This window comes from Panthera onca, chromosome A1 (assembly GCF_046562875.1).
Source record: "Panthera onca isolate mPanOnc1 chromosome A1, mPanOnc1 haplotype 2, whole genome shotgun sequence".
In the NCBI taxonomy this organism is placed as follows: domain Eukaryota; kingdom Metazoa; phylum Chordata; class Mammalia; order Carnivora; family Felidae; genus Panthera; species Panthera onca.
The window spans coordinates 26291238-26297237 of NC_138339.1; positions in this window are offsets into that span (position 1 = coordinate 26291238).

Sequence of the window (6000 nt, forward strand, 5' to 3'; positions counted from 1 at the left end):
ACAAAATTTGCCATCTTAGCCATTTTTAAGTTCAGTAGTGTTAAATATATTCACAGTGTTGTGAAACAGATCTTCAGAACTTTTTACTCTTGCCATTCTAAAACTCTATACCCATTAAAAAACAACTCTCCCTCTCCCAGGTAACCACAATTCTTCTATTTCTGTGAATTTGACAAATAGATACCTCATATAAGTGGAATCACACAATATTTGTTTTTCATGACTGGTTTATTTCACTTAGCATAATGTCCTCAGGGTTCATCCATGTTATAGCATGTGGAAAGATCTCCTCCCTTTTTAAGGCCAAATAATATTCTACTGTATGTGTATACATTTTGTTTGCATTCATCTGTCAATGGACATTTGGGTTTCTTACATCTCTTGGCTATTGTTAATAGTGCTGCTATAAACATGGATATGCAAATATGGTGCATATTTGCATAAATCAGGTGCATAAATCAGGTCTTTGAGACCCTGATTTAAATTCTTTTGGGTATTGTGAGTGAGATTGCTGGATCATAGGGTAGTTCTATTTTTAATTTTTTAAGGAAACTTCATACTGTTTTCCATAGCAGCTGCAGCATTTTGCATTCCAACAGTGCATAAGTGTTCCAATTTCTCCACATCCTCGCTAATACTCATTTTCTGTTTTTTTATGATAGTAGCCATCCTAATGGGTGTGAGGTGGCAATGTCTTTCTTATACTTCTTCATGAGATACCTGGAATTATGGGTGTTTTGAAAAAATCTGATCAGCTAACCTCTGGTTGCTCAATTCAACTTTCAATGGCAGATGGGGATTCAAATGATCTTCAAAATTCAAAGAAACTGTGACAAATTAAGCATTTTCTGATCAAGAGTGGAAAACATCCAGAACATTTATGTTTGCTTTCCATCCAAAATTATCACTCAATTAATGTTCACCACCAAATTCCACCTGGTTTCGTTACATAAACTTTATAGAGCTCCCCTTACAAGACTTCTGTGTGTTTTCCTAATGATGGAAAGACCACTTCATCTTGGCTTCTGCTTTTCTTCTGTGAGCTCATGCTAGGGTCATTGTGCCGTGTCTTTTATATGTTTGGACTAGACTAGAACTCCAATCCCTCCTGATTCTAAGTCTTGGTCTCTCTTCAAACTGGGGTGGTTGGCTTCTTTTGGAGGTCACAAAGGTCACCTTGGCTACCTCTAAGTAATGACCACAAGCAACATATTTTCACTGTAAATGGCTTTCTTGTTCATCAAATTTTATTTGAGGTTGATATTGGATCAAAACCTGGTGTATTCAGCTTGGCAGCCTGCGTTCCTAAGAGCATCATGCCATTCCCAAGGAGGGTATCTCATGGTGCCTTTCTGCCTGGTGTGCCTCTCTTCTCATGCATGGCTCTAAAACAGTAAATCATATATCTTATATTGCCTTTTATTTCCTAATTATCTCTTGAGTTACAGCCCTGCACCCATTCAGCACAGCAAAGTACATGGCAAGGAGAGAATTTATGACTCACAATTGCTGAATATTTCATCTCATTGCCTGAAGGCAACACAGTGTGCCAACCTATGCTTGACCAAACACTATTAAACATTTCAGTCCAATACAACCGAATGCTTCTGCCCTTGAAACTCACTGACTTTTGGTGCTTTGCAAATAAGTTGGTATGGGACCATAAGTTTTTTGGTCATGTGAACAAAGTGGTGTTTCTCAAACTGTGCACCCTGTTGAGGCAACAGATCCTATGAACCCTATCTACTCTCACTTGAAAATACCTTGCAAAAGTACCCTCATCATAATTAAAGGACACAATAAACTATGTGAAGGATTGATATGGAAAGGAAATTTTTTTCATGACCAAAACTATGGTGAGGATAAATCAGAAATCTCAAAAAAAATTCAATGGTAGAGAAGAAAGATTGAAAGGAAACTGGGTCCCTGATGATGTTAATGATCTATCTGGAGCCAATATTTAAAAGACTTACTGTTAAGTGACATAATTATTACTTAAGCTAGTTGAGTGGGAGTTCTCGGTTATTTGCAATCCAAGGCATCCAAAACCATGAAGCCATGTGTAGGGTTTTAACAATGGGAAGCTGCTAGAGGGTTTTAGCAAAAATATTACGTGGTCATATATGAATTGCAAAAAGATGGTACAGTTTCACTGTTGATAATGGTGTTGTAGGGGTTTAAGGATGAGTGCAGGGGGGAAGTATAAAAGAGGACCAAGTTTGAGAGGGAAAATTATGAGGTACATTTCAGACATGATGGATTTAATAAGCCTTTAAGTTTTCTTAGTGAAGATGCCAAGTGGGCAGTAAAATATATGGAACTTAAGAGTTCCATATTTACCTCTGGAGATAAATTTAAGAGTCAATGATATATATATCAATATATCAATATATATCTATAACTATTGAAGTCCCAGAGACGGATAGATGGTCTTGGGATGAATTCTTGAGGCACTTAAATATTTAAAAATTTTTTAAATGTTTATTTATTTTTGAGAGAGAGAGACAGAGAGTGAATGGGTGAAGGGCAGAGAGAGAGGGAGACAGAATTTGAAGCAGGCTCAGAGCCTGATGCGGGGCTCGAACCCACAAACCATGACATCATGACCTGAACCAAAGTCAAACGCTCAACTGACTGAGCCATCCAGGTGCCTGGAGGCACTTCAATATTTAATGCCATGATAGGAGAGGATGAATCTCCAAAGGAGACAAAGAAGGATATGAAATGTAGGTCTGAATACCTTAAAGTCAGTCCATGAATTTCTACCTCCCAAGAAACCATCGGGCAGAGGACTGGACTTGATGATTTCTCAGAATTTTTCTTCTTCTGAGATCCTTGATTCTAATATAATTATGATTGCTCCATATTGTGGCATCAATGATAAATACTGTTGAATCTTTTTTTGAATCCTGTCAATCTCAAATAATCCTTCTGCCTTTGAATTTAGATTGCATATTATCTGTATTCCTGTTAGGGCATAATCCTACTTTGTATGGTAGTTGTCTGTGACTATGCCTCATTTCTCTTACTAGAGAAGGCATTCTTAAAGTCTAGAAACATCTTATTTATGTATTTATCCTTCTCCCCAAACTGCTCTACTGAACGGGCAAGGTGTTTTGAATATAGTAGGACACCAATACATTCTTTGGTGAATTAGTATTTGAGAAGTATTTAAAAATACTGAGTGAAATTGCTAATTTTTAAAACTGGATTCTTGAACACAAACTAGAAAGTCTGACTGAACATAAAGATAAATAAAGATCTCATCCCGGAGAGATCTAAGGGTCATGGAACATTTCTCTGAAGTCCTCTACCTAGTGAGCAGCCAGCTGTCTACTTAAGGTGGTAAGATTATTACCAATCACTGACTTCCAGATTTCTGATTCAATCTAATCATCAAAACATACAGAAGATAAAATAATCCTTACCCTGGCCAGCATTCTTATGCTCCCAAAGCTGATAATTTTTCTATTTTCTATAGTACTACCAAACTGGATCCTTCCTTAGTTGAGGAAGAAAGGAATGCCACATTTAACCAAAGCAGTCTTCAAAAATGGATTTAGCACCAGAGATCGGTATAACCTGCAAGATAGTCAATGTTGTCAGCTTGGTCTTACTATAGTACAGTTCTGTGACTGTGTATTTAACTGGTGTCCACCCAAAATAACACACTTCACATTCAGCTGAGTTCATTACAAAATCTAAAAGTTGGCAAAAAATTGATCTCTTATTATAGGGAAATTGGGTAAAGCATAGAATGGAAGATTAAATGAAACTTACGTTTATTTATATCTTCTATTTGCTGGGATCTTTAACACTGTAATTTCATTTGATAAGAAAAATGAAAGTATATGTGCACTTGTTTTCAGGTCTTACCCATATGTTCCTAAGTAAGTAGAATTTTGAGTATTCTTACACCATTCACAATTATCAATTTGAGATAAAAATTAATTAAATGACTTCTATGTCCGAGGTCTTAAAAAAATCTAGATAGGTACTTTTGCTTTCACATATCTAATAGTCCCTCAAAATTCCCTCTTTTTAAAGCCAGCAACCATTAAGTTACTCTTAAACCCACACTAAGTACTATTTAATACAGGGGACAGAAAGCCAGATAGGTCTGGTTTTTGGTATCAGTAGTGTCTTTGTTGTGGAGAGATGTCAGTTTCCAAATTCTCACTACACTGTACAGACCTGTGTACCTCAGGCAACTTTATAGCTCAAACCCCACTCCCTGGGGACTTATAGCAACTTGTAAATCCATGAGGAATTTTTCAGCAAAGTTCTATTTCTTAGTTTATTCATGGATTAGACTTATAAGGGTAGATTCATTCTAAGGCTCTAATGAGCAGGGTTTTTTTTCACACTGAAAAGAACACTTGCTTCTCTTTTTCCAACATTCAGCTTATGATGGTTTTAGAATTTATGTTCTCAGTTATATCCCCCATTGACTTTGAAATCTTAGAAAATACTCACCGTGGTTCTTCCCAGAATCCAGCACTATTCAAAGCCTTTCTTTATGTAGCATTAGAAAATGGAGACCTACAAAACTATTTCACATGAGTTTGTTGCTCTGGTTTACTTCTAAGAACATTGGCTGTGCTCTTCCGACTAACCAGAACTCATGACAGTGGTCTAATAACTGAGCGATGTCTGTTATTAGGGGTGGAGAACACGAAGCGGATTTCCATATTAAGTTTCTCAGAGTTGGGCTGAGGGTAAGTTCTTTTTTCTTCCACTTGAAAAGATTTGAGCTAGATTTTTTTTTTTAAACAAAGAGATGTCTCCAGAATGAAGTCCATAAAACCAATCTGAGAACTACTAATGGTCCCATTGCCCATTTGGTTATATGTGTGAGCACCACATCTGTGACTGGTCTGGATTGTCTCATTTCGTTGACTTCTATGGGGCTAACAGTATATGGGCTTTTAAAAACAGAGCTGAATCTTTTATTCTTCAATACTTGCTCATTTCTGTTTTACTATTTCTAAACTTCATTCTTTTCTGTTTCACCTAACTCCAAACGCATTTCAAGGGTATCTTTCTCTTTTTTGGATGATAAGACATAACATTTTTGAGATGAAAGGTCCTTTAGAGTTCACCCACTATAATGTCCTTATTTTACAGATGAGAAAAATGAGTCACAGAGAAGGGAAGGAAATTGCTTGCCATAATTTAATGGGATTTGTCTTAGATCCTAGTTCTTCTGAGTACTGATTCAGGCAGCTGCCTAAAGAGGCAATATAATCTGAATCAGGGATCAGAACTAAGGCACATATCTGAACAGTTTGTTCCCTCACTATATGACTCTGTATTAGTTTTCTACCCTATGTAACAAATTGCCACAAACATAGTGTTTTAAAACAATATACATCTATCTCTTTATTATACCATACTATATGCCCTCAGCTCTCAGAGGCCACCCTCACTCTCTTGACATGTGGGCCTTCTAACATGCTCATTTACTTCTATAAAGCCAGCAAGTCTCTAACAAGATTGAGTCTTATACAACTTAACATAATCAAGGAGAGACATTGAATCACCATTGCCATATTCTATTGGTTAGAAGCAACTCACAAGTACTGCCCAGACTCAAGGGGATGATATTATAGAAAGGCATGACCACCAGAAGATGAGGATCTCTGGGGGTCACTTTAGGGTTTGCACACTACAGCCCCCCAAAATTATTGACTTGGGCTAACATCAGAATGAATTCTAGGCAAGCAATATTTTCACTGTGGATCACCGCAAATTTGCAAATATATTTCTAAAGGTATATCTCCAAGATCTATCCTCTACCTTATTCAATAATTTTATCCTTTTTACCAATGACTCCATGAAGATACAAAAGATGAGTTTTTCACATTTATAGGCGAATGAGATCAGGCTAACAAATAATCTGGATGACACAATTAGGTTCTATTTTTATTTCCATGCTAATGTTATGGGGATATTTTTTTGACTTAAAGAAAATGATCTTCATATTTGAATTTCCTTGTA